This window comes from Podarcis melisellensis, assembly GCF_964234715.1.
Source record: "Podarcis melisellensis genome assembly, chromosome: 7".
Lineage (NCBI taxonomy): Eukaryota > Metazoa > Chordata > Lepidosauria > Squamata > Lacertidae > Podarcis > Podarcis melisellensis.
The window spans coordinates 46,164,524-46,192,221 of record NC_138539.1 but is presented as its reverse complement, the minus strand read 5'-3'; the positions used below and the strand labels follow the sequence as shown (position 1 = coordinate 46,192,221).

At 40.6% G+C, this 27,698-nt stretch overlaps 1 long non-coding RNA gene across 1 annotated transcript; it reads right to left on the bottom strand.

The window, feature by feature from the left end:
• Positions 1-167: 167 nt before the first annotated feature.
• Positions 168-27,522, bottom strand: LOC309373716. The gene is made up of 3 exons (XR_014170152.1): positions 27,369-27,522; positions 16,307-16,429; positions 168-440 (listed from the first exon to the last, which is right to left on the bottom strand). It is a non-coding gene; the product is annotated as an uncharacterized lncRNA (long non-coding RNA).
• Between the last annotated feature and the right edge of the window lie 176 nt (positions 27,523-27,698).

Genomic DNA, 27,698 nt, shown 5'->3' with positions numbered 1-27,698 from the left:
TGTACATGGTGGCTTTGAAGTGATGCATGTTGCTGCTAAGCGCATGATGAAGTTCTTGGCTGTTTGTTTTACTGCACAACTAAATTGCTTTTCAGAACCAAAATAAATGGGAATGCAGGGAATGGTTTTACCATGCATCTAGCGACAATGCTTGTGTACTTGGTCCACACAGTATATTTTAAACAAGGCAGGGTAAGGCAGGACTATAACACACATTCACTGCTCTGCAAAACAGCTCTCTAGCCACAGCAGCAGGCAGGAGGAAGATACATGATATGGCTTTGAACATCATCTTATGGACCCTATAGCCATATAGATCAAACTGAGAGTGCTTTATATGGTGATGCACTTCCAAGGAAAAGTACACATCTCAGATTGGAACTCTGGAAGTGGTTTCGCATAAGGAGTGTTCACCCATTCGATGAATGTAGTCAGTGCACCTGTGAACACAAATGGCTGAGTAAACTGATGCAATTAGTTGCATTTATCATTCAACAAGTGTATGATCAGTGTGCAATAGTTGAGCTGTACAAATGAAGTGTATACTCATTCATGCAAACACTTGCACACAGCTTGCGCCTGTGCTCGGCGTGTGAATAAGCCTATAGAAAAAGCTGGAAGTGGAAAAGCTTGAGACTGCCTTTCAAGGCATGCTTGAAATTGTGCAGCACTGTAGCCTGTTGCAAGGAGTGTGGCCTTCAACCATTATTACCCAAGGATGGAATTGCCCAGCTCTTGCATACCTCCCATGTAATTCACAATGTTGTTCCATTTCATCCATTTTTTGTGAATTATTGAGCCTATCTCACTTTGTGGCTCTTATTTTTCATAATTTTGATGGTCTTTAATTCCACGGTGCTGAGAAAAAAATCATTACTCAACTGAGAATTTTTGAAAATTGCCAGAAGCAATAGCAATAGTCACTGTTTGTTTGTTTGTTTGTTTAGTAAATGACTGAGCCATTGCTTAGAATGACAGGATGAGTTGGTGAACAAAGAATGCCCCCAGTGTGTTTGTGTCGGAAGTGATGTAGACAGCTCAGTTCATTTCAGCTAGCCAACTTTGGAAAGTAAATTACAAGTTTAAAGTGAAACTAACATAGTAGGATTTATTAGTATGTGAAAAGTTTTTCAAATAATTATTTCAAAAACATTTACATCAGTTTTGGGAAAGGGCAGTTTTCAAAGGATATACTCTGCCCAGCAGGGATAGGGCCGAAGTATTATTCCCCAGCCCACCCCCAAGCTGCTACAATTTGGTTTGTCATGGGAAAGCCATTGTTCAGCTTTTATCTGTTCAATTTATTAATCCAATGTGAGTCCCCGCAGTGCTGTTGGTGGAGAAGGCAGGAGCTTTCCCATGTACCACATGCATGGACTGATGTATCGGTAGTTCAAATGTTTAAACATTTATTCTGAAAAATATTAAATCCATTTTTCTTGAACATATGTTCAAAATTTGAACATTTTCCATGCAAAAACTGTTTGCCAAATTTCCTGTTCTGCATTTCCCTGCCTTAACCTATGTTGCAGATGGGCGTAAGGAGACATTTCAGTGGAAGCTTCTTACTTCAGTGCTTGGTAAAACTAATAAAACTAATAACCACCTCCACAGAGAAATTCTAGTTGATCATTAACCAGAGATTTGTTGCCTTGGATACAGAGTCAGGTAGATTTCCTAGATTTTTTTTTACAAAGCAAGCCTAATATTTGATTTCAGTCCTCTGAAAACAGAAGTAACATTGTTTCTATGAGAAAAGCTTTCAGTGATAATAGCTTAATTGCTGTAAAAACCATCAAGGGAAAATTAACAAAGATCCGTGTGTGTGTGTATGATTGTGGTGGGACAATGTTAAATAAATATACTGAATATCAACCTTATACAAAAAATAATATAATTTCCAAGCAGTTGTAAGAAATCAGTACTTCAAAACTTTCAGAATTGTGCCAGCAGATAAAATATGTGGTTAGGCTGTCTATATAAAATCACTAAATTGAGAACGTTTTATTCTTGTTTTTGGCAAGGATGGGGAATTCTTAGAGGTATTACAAATCTGTGTTCTGATATGGGAGAAATGTGTCTTATTGCAGCTGGGGTAGATGAAGGTGTCTGGTTGTGTTGCTACAGATGCAAAGGTAAAGGACCTCTGGGTGGTTAAGTCTAGTCAAAGGCAACTATGGGGTTGCAGCGCTCATTTCGCTTTCAGGCTGAGGGAGCCAGTGTTTGTCCACAGCTTTCCAGGTCATGTGGACAGCATGACTAAACTGCTTCCTTCTGTTCACCTTCCAGTGGTCATGTCTCCTCTGGTCACTGCTATCTACGCTCTTCACCTCCTATTTTTCAGCTTCTTACAGGTGAGCAGGAGGCATTATTACAATTCACTGATACACCCCAGCCAGGCAAAAGCCTTCAAGGAGAGTAGTGCGCAGGAGTGGTGAGGGTTGTTGTTTTAAGAGGTGATCTGGGTAGAGTATTGGGGGCCAAACAGAGGGGCTTGGGCGGCCTAAGGCTCCCCCCCACTCAGAAGGTAGTGGCGGCAGCAAGTATCTTAAAGGAAGCTGGATCTCAGCTGAGTATTGGAGGGGCTCAGCAAGTGACCATCCAACGACAGGTCCTTTTAATGGAGTCCAGGATGATCACAGGACCTTTTCATACAACTGACAACCTTCCTTTTCTTGGAAATCTAACACAACTGTATGCAGGGAGGTTCTCTATTGATGTTCTAATGAATGTGTCTAGGCATGAATGCAGCCCCTCCAAGTGTCCCTATTTTCCAGGGATGCCCCTGATTTAGATAAGCCGTCTCACTTTCTGACTTGATCCCAGAATGTCCTGCTTTTCCTTAGGATGTCCCTATTTTCATTGGAGAAATGTGGGAGGGTATGGAGTTATTCAGCCCCATAGGTGTCTGAAGGCAATCCTGTGTAGGACAGTTTTTTAAAAAAATGTTGAATGTTTTATTATGTTTTTATATATGTTGGAAGCTGCCCAGAATGCTGGGGCAACCCAGTAAGATGTATGGGGTATACGGTAAATAGTAAAATTATCATTATGGAATTGGACATTCTTATTTTCATCGGAAAAATGTTGGAGGGTATGGGAGCACAGCCTGTTGCCACAATTCTGCTGTTCCCCATGCATGCTAATTTTACCTGTGTTGAACAAAGGGGATCTGTAATAATTTTAAAATGCTGTCAAGCCACATGCAAAAGTAACGTTTGTTAGCATATTTTTACCATTATACTAGCTGATCTGGAAAAAAGTATTATCACAGGGAAAGTGCAAGCAGTTCAGCACTTTTGAGATGTATTTTAAACAATAACACACTGACTCAAAGAAGATCTCCAACAAAAGAAATTGATTAGGCTTGCTAGCCCTTTCATTATAGCCCAAAGACTGTCAAATTACTTCTTTTCCAAATGTAAAGTTTCCCCATTCTTCATTATTTTGTGCAATATCTAATTTTGCTCTTCAGTTTGCTGAAATTCTCTCTTTCTCTCTCCTCATTCTCTTTCTCACACACATAAAGAAGAGAAAAGGTGTTCAGGAACAGAGATCCTATTTAATTGCTGTCAGTGTTCTGAGCAGTATGTAATTGCTGTTAGGAAAGAAGAGAGCAGTCTCCAGTAACACGTGGTACCACTGCTTTTTCTCCTGAGATGACTGACGAGTGTTATAATCTTGCGACTTTTTCTTAGAAAAGAGGATCATCGTAAAGCCCTGCTATGTTAAAGAATATTCGGTGATCAGTATCAGAGTATTTTATTGTATGAGTTACATCTAATAGGCTTATACTAGCATGATTTCACTGTATGAACTAGATCTACCAGGTTTATACTAGTATGCATATTATGTTGTGGTCCAGTGGCAGGAATTATTTAGTTTTCAGTTCTGCAAAGGAGCTCATGTTCACCCACATGTGGCCATCCATTTATGTAGATCTAAGTTCAAATCCTGGCTTACCTAATTATATCTCACTGGAGATGAGTGTCAAATATAAGGCATGAAGCCTTATCATGGCCTTTAGGGGTCTCCAATGAATCCTAGAAAACTGTATTGCTCCATATAAATTACTGGACTGAATTACTGAGCATCAATTGGTGGTTGCAAGCATGCAGTAAGGTAGATATTTCGGTCAGCAGGATAGGTGGATGAGGGGTATGGAGAATTTCACAATAACTGAACTTTAATGCGAGCTCTGCACTGTTCGCTCGTACACAGTGTGAGCCAATAGTATTTCATGTTAGTGCTAGCACTATTTAATTTAAATTTAAATATTTAATTTATATGTTTAAAAACAGCACAAGCAACATTTTTGAGCCACAGCCATTAAACTGATACTCTGTTAATTGCCATTGTTTTGGAGTTATACTGCTATATGAAGTGCTGAAATGTGTATTCCCTTTAACTCAATTTTATTGAGGTGATGATAGTTGGCATTAACATTCATTGCTAATTTTTTTCATCTTTTATCTCCTCTCCATTACACAAAGGTGGGTAAATGCTTAATGGTACTAGCAGCTTTGCAAATATAGGGAAATGTATTTTAAAAGAAAGGACTAAGCAGCAGTACAGTGCACAGATTCAAGAGTACAAACCATACCCTGCTTTGGTCATGTTCCATTGCGCTAAACATGTATTTGTTGCATGAAAATCATGCACACACACATACATAATTCACCATCCAGTAGAAAATGGCAGTGGCACTGCTTCTCTTAATAGCTGATAATAAGAATAATATCAGTTATGTCCTTTCCTGTGTTCTGTAAATTTCACTACTGCACAATGCTTAAGGAAAAAATCAGTGCCCTGAGCAACAGTTGTTCATTCATAAAACCAGGTACTTTGTGTCCTTGCTTTCATATCATGCTGTGTCCCACTCACATATACATGGCATAATTCAAAATACATTAGTTACATTTAAAATACTACAGCTTTTCCTGCAATTTTAAGCAAAGGCCTTTGTCAACTTTGTTACTGCATGTGGCCATTCTTGGCTTTGCAAGAAGGTGGGAATGAGAGAGTGGGGAGGATTATTGGATTGTTGTTCTTTGCTATGTTGTAATGTCCCTCACCCCTTACCTGCTGGAGGAGGGGATATCTTGCTGCCTAATGTCTGCACCATTCGCACACAGACAATGACTTTAAGTCTTTTGTTTCTTTCCTGTTCCCTGAGGAAATCAGGTGCACAGCAGACCTGTAGTGCTAGTGACAGAGGTTCCACAACTCCTAAAGTTAATATATAGAATTCTGTCTCCATGCCCACCAAATCAACTAATATTTTAATGAACCATTTTACAAAATTTGATATTTCTATGTCTTGTTACGATAAAATACATCTAATGCTTTGTCCTGTCCTGTCCCACCCCCACTTTCTTTGGGCAGCATCTTCTTTCAACAACATACAAGGATCACATATTATCAATTAAACTCATTGATGGACAAATTACAACACCCCTGGAGGCATCCAAATGGCTGCTTGATAATGGGCAATCAATAACAGTAGCAGTACTTTCAAGTGTGATATTGACTACTAAGCGACAACTGCAACACCTGTTAGGAGAATCAAAAACAGTAGTTTTGTGTGTGTTTTTTGCAAATTGCCAGCCATGGGCCCAGTGCTGGATTTACGTATAAGCTAAACAAGTTATAGTTTAAGGCCCCACTCTCTTGGGGCCACCCAAAAAATTTAAAGGAAAAAAAACCTGGATGTACATTTCCAAAATGTAAGATAAAAACAAAGTAAAACCTACATACAGCAAACAGTGTTGTGTTGTGTAGATCCATAAATTACCATATAGCATATATTCAACACAAACACAGTGACAATTTGTTGTTGACAAAGGACAGCTGGACATATAAAGTGCCCCATTACCTTCAGTAGCTTAGGGTCTCATCAAACCTAAATCCAGCCCTGCCTGGGCTTGGATCAAGCAATCTAATGAAATGTGAATTGCAACAGACCAAATTTGAGTTAAGAAAATGTGATTCAAAAGACAATCAGGTACAGAACAGTGAATCTCATCCCTAGTAAGGGAGGGAACTGATTTAGCAATCATATTTGGGAAAGGAGTTAGATGCCAAGGTTTATAATCTGGAATCATTTCCCATACATATTCCAAGTTTATGCTGGAAATGTTTAAGAACAGAAAATTTGTCATACTTATGAACATTTTTCAGATTTTAGTGTTTCACCAAGATGGCATTCATGATTTGATATGGAATCAAAATTTTGCAGTGGGAAAAGTATGGATGTGTCCCACTTTTGAGTCTCCTATCCACTTCTGCTACCGATACTAGTTGAGGTAGACCCATTAAAAGTTCTCTGCAGAGAAATCCTAAGAGCGACTGGCCAGGAGGGGAGCAGTAGCTCCTGTGAGGTATCTGCAGCTCTGCCAACTCCTGCTGTTCTGATGGGGAGCTGGGTTTGTTTTGTGTTTTGTTTTACTTGTCTCTGTCTTGAATATGGACCATCTTAGGATCCAATTAGGATCCAACTAATCCATGGACAGCCCTTCCCTGTAATACTCCACTTGGGGCTCTATGCTGGTTTACACTGGTGGAACACACTGCTGACAATTGCTTCTTAAATACCAGTGCTTTTGACAGGTGCAGAAGATTACCATTTCTGGGTAATCTTCAAATAGATTTGCCACAGGGATCAGGCATACTCTCTAAGTGGGCAATCCTGCTCCTTATCTCTCCCTCCCCAAGCTATATTCAGGGTTCTTATGGCTTGTTCAGTCTGTGCTAGTTTAGAGGTAAGCTTCTTTATAATTGTGCATGATGAGAAGGGCTGGGACTTGGTGACAGTGAAGATGCTTTGCATGTAAAAGGTCTGAAGTTGAACCCCTGGCATCTCTGGGTAGAGTGGGGGGAACATCCCTGTTTGAAACCCTGGAGAGTCACTGATGATAATACTGAACTAATGGACCAATACAATGATCTGACTTGGTGTAAGACAGCTTCTGGTCTTCCCCCACAGGGTTCAGTTATTTAGTGACAGCAAATCTGTGTATTAGTATTAGGTAGAAGGAATAATAATGGTGCTCCTTTAAGAAGTACCTTTCCTGTTTCCAGACCTCCAGGCAGACTGGGAAATGAAGGCTCAATAATATTCTAGTTTCTATTGTCTCTGCCTAGAGTGGGGGAAACCGCCCTCTCTCTTTTGTAGCCTAGTTCTGTTTTAGTTCTTGCAAGCCCAGGAAGAAGAGTAAATTCACTCGTTCCTACAGAACTTCATAAAGAGTCTCCTAACCACATTCACTCAGAGCCAAAAGAACAGCCCACTGGAATGTGAGTAATTGTGCCCTGTGAACTTCAATAAAATACATGTTTGAGAGTTTTGTGGTGTTTTGTTTATAGTTATCCAGACTGAGGGAAGTCTCAGGATGGAACAGCTTCCAAGGCTGACACCTGGTTCCCCACATCAGGTTCAGGCAATACTTTGCAATATAGATCTTGGAATGTGTCTGGAGTTAGTTCCTGGTCTTTTCAAACTGTTCTGAGGGAAATGCAGCCATTATAGCTAGCTTTTCATTACCCTTGACATTCAAATTTCTCATGACTAGAATACTCTGAGAATACATTGTTGACCTTGATTACCATCAAACCAAGTACCTGACGTTTGCAGAGTTTATTATTCACTTCCTATGCTGGATTTGAGGTGTTTTGTACTAACGGTGAATAATGTAGAGAAACATTCAACAATTGTACACTACTGGATAAAAAGATGACCTTCAAGTTGAGACTCATTCAGCTTCAGCAGGAGTTTATAGACCCTCCTCCTCTCTAGCAGTACTGTTATAGGAAACTATTTTCTCCTTTCTCACTTCAGTCAGGAAAAGGACTGTTACAAATCCTTGTGGGGGAGATACAGTATGAGCTACAAAGAGGCACTCCATCGTTTTCAGTGCCGCCAATTTGGGAACTTAAGTTGCTGCCCGTGGAATAGCTTTTCGGCCACCTATTTGGCATCAAAGATCTTGGTCTTTTCCCAGCTGGAAGGGAAAGTCTGACTCTTCCAGCTATTTACTCTACTCTGACTGTCTTCAAGTTACACACAATGGTCTCGGTGTCTCCATGTCTCTCAAACTGAGAGTCAAAGTGAAGGATCAGATAGAAGTCATCCAGGCCCAGTCTGAGGGGTAAAATTCTTGGCCTGTAGAACTCTGATGCATTCCCTTGCCTTCATCTTCAGCAGGCCAGCAACTGGAAAGCCATTTCTAAGACTTCACAGGACCCATCCTATTCCCGGGACTAATCTGTTTCAGCTGTTCTTAATTTCTGAATTGTAAATTGCTGCATCCCACCCTAGGACCTGCTGGTGAGGGGTGGGTGATACTGCCACTAGTGTAGCACCTTCTGCTTGTGGTTAACGCTTAGCTGGAATGAAATATTCAACGCAGCAATAGAGAAATTAAAATAATAATTTATTTGTCAGACAAATAAATGAGAGGCTCAGTGGTATATGGTTACCAAGCTCTGGCCTGGCCTCCTGCCATTCTGGCCAGCACTTATATTCCCTTAATCCAGCCCCCTTTGCTCCTCCTGTGGCTGCCTCTGTCCAATCAGCCTGGTTGAAATTCCTATTGGTTGTTTGCTAGAACCAATCACAATAGATACACCCATATCCTCCTGTCCTTATATGGAACACAAAGAGCTATATATTGTTACATCTATAAATGACAAATAAGTAATAATATATCTTACATGTGTCTCAACAAGGAATCTTAATTACCAGCTCACCTCTTGCCCTCCTTGCCCTATTGCCTTCTAAAACAAATGGTTAATCTTAAATTTTTATCTTCAACAGATGTCAAGGATCTTGAGTTCACATCAACATTGAAAGATCTCCTTCATTGAAGGTTTCTAAACAAAAGGCCTGACAACTATATATCAGGAGTGCTCGATGGCGTCTCCTGTCTGGCAGGAGGCTGGGCTCATTTGCCCCTCTGGTCTCCTATTGCAATATGACTCTAAGAATCTAGCATTTCTTAAATCCTTTGCATAATTACATTTAAGCCAATATATTTAAGCTAATATATTTCATACATTATCATAGGTAGCCTTTTAAAAGAATTAAACCTTTGTAAAGTAAAAAGGAACTCAGTAAAAAACAGCTTCAAAAGAAACCTCTTCAGTTTACACCCCTCCTTTCACCCCTCCTTTCCCAGCCAGCTAGATGCTTCTCCCATTAGCTCTTCCCAGCATTTATTACCCTTTAACTCTCTCAGTTTAAGAAAGAAACAGCTTTAAAAGATTTCCCAAAAATGCTCTCATTCTTCCAGCCAAACCAGTTGCCTTTTTCACTGCTCTAATGAGAGGCCCATGGTATCATTTTACTATTTGCCCATTCCTAATTGTGTTTTCTCAGCCTTTTTTATCTTCTGTAACATGCAGGATCAGTGTCCTCGCTCTTAGTCTGTAATTTCCTCTTTTACGACTTTGAGAATTGTTTTTCCTGCTATAAATCAGGGGGGCCCCTTGTCTTGGAGGAATTGCCAAGGTTCTTTCTGCCTGGCATGAAACATTTGAAAATCCTTTTTTTTTAAGCTCATTTTAAAATACAAGCCTTGATTGAAATATATAAGCTTTGATAAAAATGCAGGCTTATGATTAGATGCCTCACTAGTAATATCAGCAGTGCTATTTGGTAAAAAAAGAGGTGCCAGAACTCACCACAAGCACCTCCTTCGTTCTCTTAGAATGGCAATGGTGCCCACCTGAGAGGTGCCAAAACTAAATTCCAGCAAGTTCTGGCTGGGGTGGGGGGGACCCACACCCTGAATATCAGTTGAAACAAATGCTAAATGTCAGTTCTTGGGACAACATGGGAAATAAAAGATTGTGTGCACAATTCATACAGGTGAGACTGAAAAAGTATTGAGCCCCATCTAGCCCATCCTCCTGCAGTGACATGGCTTCCTTACTCTGGAAGATGATCCTTAAATTGCCTTTTAAAATTGCCATTGAAAATCTTCCAACTTTTGAGGGCAACTTATTCCATTGGCCATCAGTTTTGTTTTACTTCTGAATTGCTGCAGTTTGAACACATTCCCTCCTGTGCTACCCTGAGAGGGCCTTGCATTAATTATTCTTTATCTTCATGACAGCTGATTACATATTTCATAACTTTACCATGTCCTACTTAATATTTTCTTCTTTAAGTCATGCTTTGCTTAGGTTCTTTGCAGTATTTCCTTAAACTATCTGTACAGAAGGCTTTTGGATATCTGCTTTCTACCATATCTATTTCAGATTGTTTCTGAGCTACATAAATTGCACACTGGCTTTAACCTCTATTTTATATAGCCCTGTTTGGATGTATTAGTCACAGCTAACACCAATGTGTGAGCAGGAAAGGGCACCCCACTGCCCATACATAGGTTTGAAGGGGGCATATACAGACTTCCTTGTGATCCAGAACTCTGATCATTCAACATTCCAGAATGCATGGAAACCTGTAGGTGAAAAACCCCCACTTGAGATATTTGTGTTCTTCACATGGGTGCCAGAAAGAGGAGCTATGCCTGAATAGGTTTTATGTGATTCCCGATTCTTGTCTCCTGCAGTCTCCATTCTACAGTGGTACCTCGGGTTACATACGCTTCAGGTTACAGACGCTTCAGGTTAGAGACTCCGCTAACCCAGAAATAGTACCTCAGGTTAAGAACTTTGCTTCAGGAAGAGAACAGAAATCGTGCTCTGGCGGCACGGCGGCAGCAGGAGGCCCCATTAGCTAAAGTGGTGCTTCAGGTTAAGAACAGTTTCAGGTTAAGAACAGACCTCTGGAACGAATTAAGTACTTAACCTGAGGTACCACTGTACTGAGAAACCTGTCTTCCTCCTGCCCCTGCTCTCATGTCCCCAGTCCAAGGATGAAAGATGAGTAAAGGGTAACACAATACATTTCACCATGCAATCCTTGGATCTTGGGCTGATCAAAAACGGCCTTCTCCAACCTGGTGCCCTCCAGGTGTGCTGGGCTACAACTCACATCAGCATGGTGGTGTTGGCTGGGGGCTGATGAGAGTTGTAGTCCAAAACATCTGGATGGCACTAGGCTGCTGAATACTAGTTAAAAGGATTGGCAAAGAGGTAGTTTAGTTTTGTGAATACTGGAAATAAGGTATGCATTGTTCCATTCTTGTCCTGCTGCTGCAAACATTGACTGTGTAGAAACCCTCACTTTTGTTTTTAAAAGAGATTCATAGAACCGGCTAAACATTTTCAACTAGTTTCCTGGAAAAGGAAGATTGTTGTTACCTGCGTAGTTTAATGACAGAATTTTATTGTCAGCAGTAAATGAGTTGTGGTCCTGAAATCACATACTAAGGCTGCAGAGGAAACACAATGATATATTTTAAGATGCTAACTGGAGAAGATTTTATTTGGAAAACATGGTGAGAAATATGAAGCCATTTTAAAACAAGTGCTATATGGGTGTGTTTTTTTAAAAAAGTATTATTGAGCATGTTAGCTTCTGAAATCAATCTTAGAACAATTTGTGCTCACTTTCTAAACCCCTAAATTGGTTTTCCTCCACATAAGCACTCAAAATTCATTTACTATTTTGGTGAGGAGCTCCCATTTATTTATCCAAGCATAAAGTCAGAATTATATTTACCTAGAATCTTGGAGGAATAAATAGGCCTCAGATAAATATTATTGCTGCTTGGTTATTAATGAAGGTGAACAGATTCAGTGGCTGCCTAAGTTCAAAACGAAATACTAAGAAGGGTCAGGAGGACTTAAATTTTCCCCACATCACATTTCTATTGTTACACATGACCCCCAATCTCTGGCAAGTGGCAGCAAGATTTCAGGGGGATTTTTTAAGCCCAAGGACCACATTTCCTTCTAAGCAAGCCCTAGGGGGGTCCACATACCAGGGCTGGGTGAAGCCAGATGCAAAGTGGGCAGAATGACACATGTATATGTTACCTTTGTACCATAGGTTAGTTTCCACACATACTCAGAGACCCTTCCTCCATCCAGGCATCATTAGAGTCTAAGGAAATATTAAAAACTTAAGGGTAAAGGACCCCTGACAGTTAAGTCCAGTCGCGAATGACTCTGGGGTTGCGGCACTCATCTTGCTTTAAAGGCCGAGGGAGCTGGCGTTTGTCCGCAGACAGTTTTTCTGGGTTGTGTGGCCAGCATGACTAAGCCACTTCTGGCACAACAGAACACCAAAACCAGAGCAGCGAATGGGAACACTGTTTACCTTCCCGCCAGTGTGGTACCTATTTATCTACTTGCATTTTTAGGGGGTGCTTTCGAACTGCTAGGTTGGCAAGAGCTGGGACCAAGCTGGGACCGTTGTGGGGATTCGAGCAGCCGACCTCCTGATCAGCAAGCCTGAGAGGCTCAGTGGTTTAGACCACGGCACCAAAAACACTTAAATGGTGCTTCTTTTCGCTTCCCTTGCTGCAGTTTTTCTCTTTGCTCAAGCCCCACCTGCTTGTCTCTTATGTAAAGCACACTGTGCAGAACACCCAGAGGAGGAGGGGAAGTCTACAGCTTTCCAAATGTTGTTGAACTCCAGCTCCTATCAGCCCCAGCCAACATGGCCAATGGTCAGGTAAGGTGGGTGTTCTAAAGCCACAGGCTGCCCAGGGGCGTACGAAGTGGGAGGTAGAGGGACAGGTCACCCCGGGTGCCACTCTGGGGGGGGGTGACAAGATGGCCCCTGCCTCTCCCTCAGCTGTAGAGTGGCCGAGGGCACGTACAATCCGTACGGGCTGCCACTCTCGTGCGCTGTCCATATGGGCTGCCTCTTGCACAGTGACCATAGTCTGTATGGATGTCGCACGTGTGTCACCGGACGGTTCACCCCGCCCCTCGGCGTCCCGCCCCGGGTGCCAGAGAGGGTTCCTCTGCCATTGAGGCTGCCTACTCTAGAAGGTGCTGTTGGATTGATTTATGGAAGCCCCATATTATTCAAGATGGCGCCACCCCAGAGGAATTGAATAATCTCTTCAAGACTGCTGTCGCCATTTTGTCTCTTTAAGCAAGGGGGAGATAAAGGCAAGGGAAATCTTCTGAGTGGTTCCCTCTTCTTGGTCTAACTGGAGCAAGAGGAATTCAGCTCCATTGCATCTGGAGAGCTATTGGGAAGGTTTTCATTTGGCCCTTGCTTTCCTTCCACATCTCCCAAACTGGTTCCGAACAATCTGTCTTTGGATGTTTTGGAACACTCACACTCTACTATCAAAGAAGCATCTGTTAAAAGTGCCAATACGTACTGAACAATATTTTATAAAACCCAAAGTGGGCAGTGTTATTATGAACATAGGCAGTGACTCTCATGTTAGTACTGATTTGTGCCTCTATTCACTAAAATTTCACAGGGGCATTAGTGCTCTGTTTGCTTGAGGCTATACACATGATAAATGTACGACGTAACGTAATTCTTTGAAGGCTGGAGGCTACTATTAAGGGGTTAGCTGGTTTAATGTTAAGTATCTTGCAATGTTGCTTATCCAGCTCACTGTTAAAACCAACATCCTTTCAGTGGGAAATTGGGGGGGGGGGAGAGAGAGAGATACCACCTGATATGGAATTCATCCCAATCTGCACAGGCTATAGAGCTGTCAAGGAAACCATGCACATTTCAGGAAATTAATTTGACATTGTAAAAGTTCACTGTGACAAACAAGGAGCCAATTATATGTACAGGAAGAGGTGATTACACAGGGGAAGAGACTGATCAAAGTGGGGGAGCTCTGAAAAGAGCAAGGTCCTACTCAGAATCTTAAAAGGCTACATGTTGTGGAGGTAACATATCCAGGATAAAAATCAGTTTAAAACACACACACACACACACACAGAGAGAGAGAGAGAGAGAGAGAGAGAGAGAGAGAGAGAGAGAGAGACTCTTCAAATGATACCCACAATGAAAGTAGTAGTAAGAGAATTCAGACACCAGGTTTCAGCAAAATAATGCATTGGTTTAAAAAGAATTATAAAGTCAATCATGGAGTCAATCATAAAGTCAATCATGGAGGGAATAATGCTCCTAGTGAATCTGAGAGGTCTTGCTTAAATCTGGTCCCCTTGAAAATGGGACTGTTGATGAGTTGGGCTTTATTCTTTAAACAGGATCAGAATTGGGGCCAACAACCGTGATCCCTGTTTCCCCTCCATGTGAGCAATGCTTATTAATTGAACTTTCTGCACAGGCTTTTGTGAAGTAATGAAGTGGATTAGCTGACAACTATACAAGCTGGTCAATCTCTGGTTCAAATTCCATCCCAGCCATGTATTCAGTATGTGAACTCAGGCAAAAACTTGCCTTCCTGCAGTTCGAGAACAATACTGGCCTTCCACACTGGGGTATTGTAACAACTGCTGCTCTATGTGAAGTACAGTGGTACCTCGGTTTAAGTACTCTATTCGTTCCGGAGGTCTGTTCTTAACCTGAAACTGTTCTTAACCTGAAGCACCACTTTAGCTAATGGGGCCTCCCGCTGCCGCTGCGCTGCCGGAGCCCGATTTCTGTTCTCATCCTGAAGCAAAGTTCTTAACCTGAAGCACTATTTCTGGGTTAGCGGAATCTGTAACCTGAAGCGTATGTAACCTGAAGTGTATGTAACTCGAGGTACCACTGTACTCTAATAGATTAGAGTCTGATGCTGGGGAGACCTGAGCTAATAAATCACACCAGGGTGGGGAAGAATATATTTTATTTAGACCCAGGTACAGCTTGGGTGCCCAGGAAATATTTTTATCCATGTTGCTTACATCAAGCCATCATGAGCATATATTGTCTTACATGCTGACTGGTTACAAAGCATTGACATATACGTTGATAAAAGGAGCACATCCTCAGGACAAAGGTAGTAGGAAGAGAACATTGCTAACAATTGCCTTCTCAGAGCCCCATCACACAACATGCAAGTAAGCAGGCAAGCGTACATTTAAAGCACACAGTTTCCCCACAAAGACCCATGGGAACTGTAGTTTCCCCCCACTGGGCTACAATTCCCAACTTCCTTAACAAACTAAAGTTCCCCAGGTCCTTTGGGAGAAGTCTTGCGCTTTAAAATGTCAACAGGATGTACTTTTGTTGTATGGTGTGGATCTGTCCACAGCGTGACTTTGTTGTTGTTTGGTTGTTTAGTCGTGTCCGACTCTTCGTGACCCCATGGACCAGAGCATGCCAGGCACTCCTGTCTTCCACTGCCTCCCGCAGTTCGGTCAAACTCATGCTGGTAGCTTCAAGAACACTGTCCAACCATCTCGTCCTCTGTTGTCCCCTTCTCCTTGTGCCCTCCATCTTTCCCAACATCAGGGTCTTTTCCAGGAAGTCTTCTCTTCTCATGAGGTGGCCAAAATATTGGAGTCTCAGCTTCAGGATCTGTCCTTCCAGTGAGCACTCAGGGCTGATTTCCTTAAGAATGGAGAGGTCTGATCTTCTTGCAGTCCATGGGACTCCCAAGAGTCTCCTCCAGCACCATAATTCAAAAGCATCAATTCTTCGGCGATCAGCCTTCTTTATGGTCCAGCTCTCACTTCCATACATCACTACTGAGAAAACCATAGCTTTAACTATATGGACCTTACAGCGTGACTTACTTCTGTGCAAACCTGTGCACTGTAAGTTCCCTTTTTGAAAACTGACTCATACACACATAGCCCAATCTATGAATGTCTACTGTGAATAAAGACATATGCTCATGTAAAGTGAACTGATTGCAGTGGTAGGTTGCTAGATCATTTGATTTTTACTAGATGTTAGGCCCTAAATCATGTAGCTGTCTGTTGAAAATGTCACTGTTACATACTTAATATCGGCACATGGGCTTTGAAGTGGAGGAAAGGAGTACTTCCTAGGTGCTTAAGCTACCTTGCTGTGCTGTGCTCCTGATTAATCACATAGAGCTTTCAATAAATGCTGCGTTAAGGAATATTCCCTTTAATGTCTTCTGTATATTTTGCACAGGTGTTTGAAGAAATAACATTTTAAAAGATGCTGAGTTTATAAGCACTACATATTATATGAAAAGCAGGGACATTAATATTTTGTGTTCTTTAAAAATACGGCTTGAACTACTACTTGAAGACATATGGTGCCATTAATCTTTTCCCAGCAATTATATTATTTCATGCAGAGAACAAGACCTACTCATTATATCTTGCATGGCTTTTTTTGCAGGGAGAGCTTAGAAATCCAACCTTTACCATCTCAGCTCCCCCAGCTTACAATATATTGAGAGACAAATTGGGGGAATTATTAAGGATATACCCAAGATCCTTGAATAAAGGCATGACTAGTGTTATATATTTATTCATAGCTGACCTTTGCAATATGTGACCTATTAAGCCAAACGTAGTCCATTGTCCACTTTTTTTCCAGCTGGCCTTCCAGGTATGATGTTCATTAGCTAGGTCATGGTCTTTCTCAGTTATGCTCTCCCTAGTTCTTTGAAGAAGAAAAAGTGTAGCGTTAGGTTTTTAGTTTTAAATGTTGTACTTTTTATCTTCTGCTTTTATTGTAAGCTACTTTGGATGGGCATTTCTTCAGAATAGCAACCTTAAAATGTTTTTAGCTAACCAACCAACCAACCAACCAACCAATCAACAGTTGATGGACTCAAGGATCCATTGGGAATGATCCAAGAGGACTCATTTTATTGAAGCTGATCATACATCTTCAACCTTCATTCCCTCTAAATGGCTTGTTGGGCATTTTTGATCCCGCATTAGCAAGTGGATGAGGGGCAAGTGGCATGCCAGATTTGGCCATGGGACCTCCAGCGGCTGACCTCTACCCTACTGAAATTCATTGGATTGCATCAAAAGAATACAATGTACAGTATATTGGACTCAAGGAATCTCTACCAAGTTTATTTTTTATACACACAGTTGACTGCATTGATGATTTTCCTGTAAGAGAACAAAATGCTTTTTTCTCAGAACCAAGGCCTGGACTCCTTTTAATTTATATGCCTATAGCAATGATTTGCTTGTTTTCTGCCCTCTCTTATCCTCACCCATTGAGTTCTCTCATTCCAAATGGTCTTTGATATCAAGGTAGAGTCCCTTAGTATCCACTAACTTGAAATAAATATTGGCGGTATCCACAGTCCTTTTGTTGTTCTTAATTTTCACAAGTAGCCCCAGTTTTTAGATAATGCTGCTTTTCTTTTCTCTGGAATATACCTTAAAAGACTGTCAGACTTTGCAGCTACAGCAAGAAATTGGAGGTGTTTCAAGTATGGCTAATCAAATTATATTTGCAGTGGTTACAGTTCCATTACTAAATGTTATATAGCACTCTTTCCCCTCCTCTCAGCTTGGTAATAAGCAGAAGAGGTTATGGATAGGGTCAAGAATTGAGCTATTGTGTAGAATTTGATTTTCTGCTTGTACTGCCAATGTTCCAGTTAAAATTTAAATCTACAACTCTGAGCTCTCAGTGCTGTGCCATTTTAGGAAAACTGAGTTATAGATTATGTACTTCTCAAATTTAGCAGTCCAAATGATGAGTATATAGATTTCTCAGCAGACCTAAAAACTGCAGGATTGAATACAGTGAGATTGACAATCATGTCAAATTAATTTAGAAACACTAGTTCTGTTAAAAGCATTCAGATATGCTGACACATATGTGTACTATATTTAAATTAATGTCCATTCACAAGTGTTTTCAACTTTTAAAAAGGTTTTAAATTTGCAATGCACATCTTTGCCCTGATCTAGGCGCATTATAAAAGTCTTATTAGGACTTTGCAGGCTGTGTAGTATGCATTCAAACAAGGCACCTAATTATTTTATAAATCATATAAATAAATAAAGGCAGAAGTTCCTGGGGCCCAGCAGTTTATTTATTTTCCTTTGATTAAAAGGGGGGCTGTCACACATTTATTTTGATAAGAGAAGTCAGTAGATGCTATAGATTCTCTAGACATTCCTGATTGTCTGGGCCATCAGCACCCACCTTTCCCACCATTATTATTATTATTATTATTATTATTATTATTATTATTATTATTATTATTAGAAATTATATCCTGCCCTATACCCGGAGATCTCAGGATGGTTCTCAGAACAAATTAAAATATAAAACCACAAAATAGATAATCTAAATAAAAACAACAACCCAATAACCCCACCACCAAAAAACAAAACAAAAACATTTTAAAAGAGCATAGGATGTCAATCAATTTGAAATGTCAGTTTTCACCACACACACACTTTTACACTTCAGTCACACCTAGAAGGTTGACCAGAGGTGGGTTTAGGGTAGGGCAACCAGTTCGGCTGCCCTAAGTGCCACAACAATGCTGTAGAATGGAGTGAGAGAGGCGGAATTTTACTGGCACCCAGGGCACCACTGAAATTTGAGAGCTCAAAGTTTGCCACTGGGTCAATGTGGCTCCTGGCACATAAAATATTAGCTGAGGTCCACGAGCTTCATTCAGGTGGTCTGTGGCATGTCTTTATTAAGTATTCTTACTTATTTTTAATTGTATTTTTATTGCTTCATTTATTTCTTACTCTGCATGTTATTGTATACAGTACAATTAAATGCAACATATGAAACATGAAATGCAACATAAGAAATGCAACATAAGAAATAAGAACAATAAAGCAATTTAAATACAATTTACGTAAATTTAAGTACAATTTAAAATCATACAGTATCTAGCACAGAGCTTTACAATTGCTACAACAGGAAGAAAAGAATATTAAGTGGTCCACTAAGGCCATCAGCAATTTTCAAGCTGTTTGTGGAGGGGGGAAATATGGGAACACTGCTACCTACATTACTAATACTGAGTGTTCACATTTATGTAGCCGAAACTACTCCACCTGCTGCCTGAGGCGAGTGCTTCACCCTGCCTCATGGGTGGACTGGCTCTGGCTTCAGTGTGGGGGTGAAAAGCAGATGGGGAGCAAAAGGAAGACGGGGAAAGACACGACTTTCAGCTTTAATGCTGCGCATAACTTTTGCCTTAACTGTCACAGTTCATAAATTTAACCTTACGCCATCTCTCTAATCAGTTGATAATACTACAGCGGTACCTCGGGTTACATATGCTTCAGGTTACATACACTTCAGGTTACAGACTCCGCTAACCCAGAAAAAGTGCTTCAGGTTAAGAACTTTGCTTCAGGATGAGAACAGAAATCATGCTCCGGTGGCGTGGCGGCAGCAGCAGGAGGCCCCATTAGCTAAAGTGGTGCTTCAGGTTCAGAAAAGTTTCAGGTTAAGAACAGACCTCCGGAACGAATTAAGTACTTAACCCAAGGTACCACTGTACTTATTAAGCATATGGTGGCTCTGATCTAAAGCTCTGTATGTGCCCTGATGAGTATAGAGCTTCTAACTGAGTGGATGTCCTCATAGATTTAAATATTAGGAGCAGAGGGACATTCATCTGTATGGGAAAAGAAGGTGCTCTTTCATCACCATAGCAGGTAAGTTATGTATGTGGAGTAGCTCAGTGGTCCATCAAAGCTCTGGTCTGTGTGAAGGTTTCTTGGATGAGGCTTTTTGTGATCAAAGTTTTTCACAGACCTTTGTTGTGATTTTTAATCTTTGACGTACAAACTACCTTCGCTGCTGAGCACGATATAAATATTGCAAGCAATGAATTAATAAAATAAGAAGAATAAGGTGAAGACTGAGATGAGATGTTGGAACTGGGAATTATCAAATGCAACAAGAACCTCACTTCCCCAGGTTCTGTTTTGTTAGTTAATTTGTAAAGGAACAATTATGCAGGCTAAAAATCATAATTATAAACTAATCAGAACTGTCATTGTAAGATCAAAACTGTGGAATAACTTCTTGACAATGTTGTTCTCAGTTTTGACCAACTGTGCTTGAGCAGTTACAGTTTCATGCTCATGTTGTGTTAGAAGCATTGCCACATGGTGGCTGAGCTCCCAGAAGCATCAGCAAGGCTGTTTATTGTATTTTGTTCTGAAATAGAATATCTAGATATGTTTTCCAGAAGGTTCATTGCTATTCCTCCCTGTATCCCTCTAAATTTTCTGGTTTATTATATGGAGAAGGGTCAAATGTGTGAAAGCTTCTCCTGAGAGAGGATCAACTCAGTACTTCTCAAAAAGCTGCTTGCTTTTCTGACGTGAATATTAAGATATTCTATGACATTTGCTGAAGAGGGAATTGCTTAATAAGCTCCAAATTTCCTTTTGGCTACTTTCATTATCACTGTCCATCTTCCCCTTTAGAAAGATTCAGAATTAGCTTCTACCCCAAGGTAATAAAAAATCTGTTAATTCTTTGCAATATCATCCAGGCTGTCTGTTCACCAGCAGCGTTAATTACCTGAGAAAGACTTCAGTACGATTGACAAACAGCAGGAAGGTATTTCATAGGGCTTCCTTTGGAGCACATGAAGAATTAATATATTTCTGCAAAACGTCTTAGTTTGACAGAAAATAGTTCTGGGCAGGTACTTTTTGTTGCTATACACCCATCGATTGTGGCTCTACTTGGGGTGCCTACAGGATTCTGTTGGACTTAGTAAACAGTATGTGGATTGGGCCCTCTGCTGCACCTGCAAAAGATACAAATTTGCATAAAATTTGCCAATACTTTTATGTCATATGCAAATTTGTACCCTCTTTTTCAGACAGGGATGTCCATATGCACTCCTACATTGGTGAAAGCACCTGACCTCCACCACAATTCCAGTATTGGCAGTACCCCCAAGTTCTCCTCACCTGCATGGCTCAAGTGCAGATGCCTGGCAGGAGTTGCTGAGATTCATATAGGCTTTGGAGTTAGGTACTGCTGCCTTGTTCAATGAGGCATCAAACTGCAAGGTGCAGCACCTACATAGGCAATGAAGTACCGGACTCTCAGGCCCTGAACTGACTCTGCTCATTCAGGATGCCTAATGGATCCTTCTAGTTCAGCCTTGCCCAAGGAACATTCCTTCAGGAACATTTGTGTGTGCCTGTATCTGTTGATTGGTCCTTCATCTTGCCTCCTGGTTTGTCCTTTGGCCCTGATGGAATTGTCTTTTGTCCTTGACTTCTTGGCTTGCTCTTCAATTCTGTCTCCTGGTTTTGTCACTCATTCCTGCCTCCTCCTCCTTCCCTCTCCCTCTCTCTCTTTTTGCAACTATACAGTTGCCAGCTCCAGGCTCACCTCAAGCAGCTGTGCGTAGATAGCTTAGCCCCAACTTTTCAGAACAGACAGGCATGGAATTTGTTGTTGAACATTTGCCCAATATCCTATTCATTGGCTCACAGATTTTGCTAGGGCAAGTGAAGCAAAGCTGGATGAAGGTTGGAGAATCCTTTTGAAGGAAAAAAGCTTAGTTTTTGCAGCACAAACTGCATCGAAAGCATCCTTTACAATGAGACTGTCAGAATCTTTCATATCTCAAAGCTCTGTCTCTGTTAGCACAGGCTAATAAATACATGATTGCTTTGAAAGCAATTTCACAATAATTGCTGAAAATAATGTAATGGACTATTCTTATGTTTTCATCAGACATCTTCTTTTCAGAGTGATGCCTGATAATGTAATGTTGAATAATTATTATTAAACTATAAATTTAGCTGCAAAAGTAGATTAGCCATCAGTGACCATATCAATGTTTCACCCAGATTAAATAATGACTTAAGCTGTGTCCACTTTTATTTGCATAGCGACTGAAACGGCACTTGGCTATTAACTGGTCCATGCATTTATCAAATAATTAGAGACATCAAAGTACTGAGCCTGAGAGTTACCATCCACAGCAATGTCTGAATTATTGTCATTGGCCACAAGAGTACAAATAGTTTCACCTTTTAATGAAAGATGGATGGAATCATATTAACCTCTCCCTAATATGCCTCTCGCCTCAGTCAGCAGCTTGTAGTCAGATATACAGAGGTGCCATTCCCTAGCAACTAGAAAATGCTAATACATTGCTTTGATTAAATTGCCTATCTGAGCTAAGCGAGGTCCCAAAACCTCCCTTTAATGCCTTAGATTTATTTCTTCACATATCCAGCAAGCTGCCTGTGAAGGATTTATCCCTACAGTTCAGTAAGTCCACCAGACTGGTTAGTGGTAGAAACAGAATTAATCATGTAATCACATGTTTACAAAAGTTGGGTGCTACCACCATTCTCTGCCAAAGCACTCACCCAGGATCTGTTCTCCTTTGGAGAATTGAAGATGCGGCGGAGACTGCCACAGCTTTAAGAAATATGATTTGTTCACATATTTACACATTCAGTCTGCATGAAGGAAGTACAGATCTTACAGCTTTGTCATTTCAAGAGGGGCTTGTTCCCCACAGCAGTGCAGCATTGGAGTCAAAGGTATCTCTCTCAACCAGCCTTCAGTCAGCCTGCCAAAGATGGATCTCAACCTTTGTTCTCTGCCTTCTTCCCAGCACACGTTGCAGAAGACACTCTTCTCCCGTCACACACGCCCATCACCTTGGCAAGCTCTGTCTGCCCAGGCCCAAGGATTCCTCTTAGATGGGCCATCAATGCCTTTTGCCTCTCTGAATGCCTCTGTTCCAGGTGAGGAACAGGCTTGGAAAGGGAGCTAAGTCTGTATTTTCCTGCTGGCCTGCAATCTTCCCTTCAATACTCCAAATAATCAAAATTTTACCTTCTATTAATTTCTAGGGTTTGGGAGGGTTCCTCCCCAAATCTATAACAATATATATGTCTACTCAGAAGTATGTTCTGCTGTTTTTAGTGAGGCTTACTCTCCATGTAATGCATATAGGCATAAGCTCCACTGGCAACAATAGAACTTACTTCTGAGTAAGCATGTGTATATATGACTACATTGTGTATATATATCTCCACATATGTAAAGCTACTAGCTGATGCATGATAAGGAAAACTGCAGACTCTTTTCACAGCTGAGATTGAAAGCAGATAGTTCCTGTTGATTATTTTTAGTTCACTATGTTGCAAATTTTTGTTTAGGTATTACAGTGGTACCTTGGGTTAAGTACTTAATTCGTTCCGGAGGTCCGTTCTTAACCTGAAACTGTTCTTAACCTGAAGCACCACTTTAGCTAATGGGGCCTCCCGCTGCCGCCACGCCACCGGAGCACGATTTCTGTTGGAGCCTCCTGCTGCTCCTGCGCCACTGGAAAAATATTTCTGTTCTTATCCTGAAGCAAAGTTCTTAACCTGAAGCACTATTTCTGGCTTAGTGGAGTGTGTAACCTGAAGCGTATGTAACCTGAAGCATATGTAACCTGAGGTACCACTGTACTGGTGATGGGGAAGCCATCTGCCTGAGAAACAGATATTGATGAATAAATAGCTTGATTTGATCTAAGACAGCTCCCTCCTGTACTCTTTTGTTTATAACTGTACACCTTTTGCTGCACACTGTCCTTAACATCCAACTGGTAAGTTGGAAACATTTGCAAAGCTTACTGCTGCATCTATAGGTGGTCTAGTAAAAGATACTAAACTACACATTATTCTTGTCACACTCTTAGGCCCACACACTGCAACACTTATCTTGAGCACATTGCTATTTTTGAGCACATGCAGGAGATTCACTCTTCTTCCACATTCTTCCCATGACATTTTTAAAAATGTATACACTGTCAGAGAAATCAGTACCAAGAAGTGATATCATTTGCACCAGACATGGATAGTTTATCTTTGTGATAACCTCCAGGAATAGAACAAATATTACTTTGAGGATTCTGTTTTATTCAGGCTCATTTATAATCATATGAAGCTGTCTCAAGGAATGATTCAATGGAAGGGGCATTTCTGTCTCTGCATCTAGAATAACTTCCAGGAAATGATTTATAATGTGCATAATGTTTGACTTTTATAGGCTGAACAGTATGCAAATAAATATAGTAACTCTGCATTATCATAAATTGCACATTAGTAATTGAAAAGCTTTTGATCTCCGAGTCATTGGAATGTTATTTGTTGGGGGATATTCTCCATTAGCAACATGTCTGTTAATAATTTGGGCTCTTTTGCAATATGCACTTTGCAATTCATGATGGTGAATATTTGAAAACTGCTTCTTTTTCTGACTACTTGCAGCAGTTAAGTTTTAGGAAAGTGAATCCTGGGCAAACATATTCAACAGATTAAATAGATTTTTGTTGCATGTTTGCCGCAAGACGTGGGATCCCCAGTGTTTTCAGAGACCACTACACAATCTATTTATCAGAATTTCAAAAATTAAACACTGCAGGATTTATCTCCTCTGCTTTGTAACAAACAGCATCAATATCATCATGATAGCATTTTGGTGAAACTGAAAATTACAGATTATGCCCTATATTGCATAAAGTAAAATTATGCTCACGATGTCTTAACAATTGCCTTGGACTAAACCAGAAGTAGCCAATGTGATGGCCTACAGATGTTTTCAAACTTCCATCAGCCCTAGCCAGCATGGCCAATAATCAAGTGTGAATGAGAAATAATGAAGGAAACCATTGGCTAAGTAAATCATAGAATACATCCGCATTACATTTCTTAAAATATCCTGTGGCACCTTAACTTTAGGTGAGAGACCCGACAGCTTTAAATATCAATGATATGAATACTGCAAATGGAGAGTAACCCCCCAGATCCACAAACCACTGAGTTTAGCCTCTTTTTATGAAAAGCTTTGTGCTTTAAATTTAACGCGCTGGCCCAAAAGTGGTACACTAATTAGCACAGATATTTCCTTTTTATACCTGCTGTTTTATTGCATATTTCACTTTCTGCACGTGGCACATTCTAGTTTCATTGTCTAGCTGAGATTTACAACTTTGTTTCTGTATTAATTAATGATCTGAGGCAGAAAATTACAGTCGGTAGCTTTCTATAGTAAAGAGGAGTGATAGGCCTTTCTTGCTACTGCATAACTAGGACATAAACTGGACCCAACAGTACCCCAGATCAGTATGCTATATATTAATACAGAAAATGGAAGCAAACAAATTTACTGGCTATTGTATATTTAAAGCCAACTCACTATTTGTGCACATACTGGATGTCAAACTAGAAAAGGCAATGGGAGATCTATGAGCAGATCTGATTTTCTTAAAGCTTAAAGAGGGAATACAGGAGAGGTGGGAGTTAAGGTTTTCCCCTGTGCCATTTTCGTAATCCAAATTGACCAGTGAAGCTGCTATTTACCTTCTGAAGGAAAAGCATACAGGCACAATATGGGGCAACTCCTAGCTTGGAATGAGTGGATTTATACTGGGAAAACAGCACTGTGGAAAAAATCTCCTCCCTGACTGGATTCAGCCCCAATAAATCTCTCTCTCTCTCTCTCTCTCTCTCTCTCTCTCTCTCTCTCTCTCTCTCTCTCACACACACACACACACACACACACACACAGAGAGAGACAGAGAAAGAGAGAGAGAGAGAGAGAGAGAGAGAGAGAGAGAGAGAGAGAGAGAGAATTGTGAAATAATTAATATGAGGTATAAAAAAGAAAATAATCACAACAAATGCTCTTAAAATATAATGGTTTGGATTTGTGGGTAGAATGTTACTTTCTGTTAAGTTACGCTTTGTTTACTAATTATGCTTAAGATAGCAAGAGAAAGACAAGGTAAGAAGAAGCCTGGCTATTAGTATTTCCTTAAAATGTTAGCCTGAGAGGTCTGTATTTATAATTTTTGTTTTAGGGAGTAGTCACAGGCTATAGGCTGATTCATGTCAGGTGATGATGATGCATTTTAACAGTATAAATGTATTGCATGCCATTTTTCCATGGTTAATTCTGCTTGGGAAATGCCTGAAGAATAGTCTGTACACATATGTTTTGTTTTGTTTTTAAAGCCATGGTGGCCTGATTGTATTGTAGTCTTGTTTACTAAAGCCCCACCAGACAACATTTTCTGCAGTTGGCAACTAGCCTTCTCTAAGGTCATTTTCAAACAACCTGATTTCCCCCCACCATAAAGTTTTTGGGGAGGTTATATGGCACCTACTATTCATTAAGTATTCATTCCTATTTGTTTTGTGGGGAGGTTATACTATGTCGTTATCCCACACTTTCCAGTGCAGTTTCCTGTCTCTTTCCTTACTGCAAAATGTTTGCTAATATTTTTGGAAACAAATTCTCTGCACATGACCACAAAACTCACAGCAGTTGCACAATGTGTACTTCCCAGCATGCAACTGAATCCCTTCTACAAAACAGTGACAGCCAGAAAGCAGCCTAAATTGCACTGAAACATAACCCAGCCTTATTCCCGTAGCTGCCACCATCTGTTGCCATTGTTCCATTGAGTCCACTCTTCCCACAGCTGGAGCTGGGAGGGAAAGGGAGCTACAACTGGGTGGCACCTGGCTTTTTCTTTGAATGGACTAGAGGGCAAGGCAGTGTTAATCACAAGCAGGCAGGAGGGGATAGCTACACCCACCCACTGAATCTTTTAAAGATAGGAATAAAAGGTTGCAAGGAAAATACTAACAATGCAAGACTTTTCTATACCTAACCTACATTGTTTACCAGACCAGGTGAGCCCATCAAGATACTGGGGGAAACAGTCCTTTTCTCTCGGTGATAAAGATGGCTGCAAGCACATGCCGTTAGACGACAAAGACCAGGAGGAGGAGGCAATTGATTTGTGGTTTTCTGGACACTGTAGCCTGGGGTTGAATTTCTCTCTGACATATAATGGAGCTCTCTCTATTTTCATCCCTCCTGTCTCTGCCTTTTAAAAATAAGAAATGGCTCAGCTGAAGAGGAAAGAATCAACCCAGGTTTGGACATGAGCAAATCCCTGTTGACCACAGCAAGTAGGGAAGTCACTGCCCTTTCTGTTAATACGTGACCTGAGTCTCTGCGTGAGAGAAGATTCTTCCACAGGAAACCGAACATGCATACACACACTCTAGCTCACAATGGAAAACAGGAAAGGGGTGATGTCTGTTAGTCCACAAAGGAAATGGCTTGTATAGGACACAGGCAAGCAAAACTAAAATAAAATAAAGCTGTTTACAATGAAGTTTTAGACCTCAAATATGGATTTTTGACATTAATTGACCAATTCTAATTTCCTCCACCACTGCACAAGTTCACATGTTGTTGGGATTAAGGGAAACAAAAGGTTATATAAGATACAATGTGCAATTCTCGCACAGCAACTTGCAAACCAGAGTTATCTTGATGGCTTCTGTTGAATTGCTATCTATCCATACTTACAAAATATTATTTGTAAGCCACCTTTCCATAGTTAAATCCATGTTCAAGGCCGCTTACAACATGGGGAGGGGACTTAATTCAAAATTTAACAAGGGTGGTCATAAACAATAAGTAAAACATCAAAATGAATCATTTCCACATAAATCCACATATTTTAAAAGACACAAAACAATAATATCAATAACAGCAAAAAGGAAACCCCAACAAAACTCCCGAACAATACCTTAGCCAAAGAATTTGTTCAGAAGCCTCAGCTTTGGTAGCTGGAGTCAATAAGGGTCCCAGACTAGGTAGAAAAGGCCTGCAAGGCGGGAAGCACGTCATCCAGGACTCACAGCCAATAAGCCTGTGATTTTGTGAATGCTGTTCTCAAAAACCTTTCAATTATATCTTAGATCTTGTTTTAATGTGCTACCCAGATAGGCTTGTAGTCTTCTAGACAAGAAGAAAATGAAAAATAATTAAAAACCAGATGATGATAAGATTAATGCTAAATTAAACAACAGCAGCTTCAGTATAGGCATAGCATAAATAGATAAGGAATTTTTCAAGC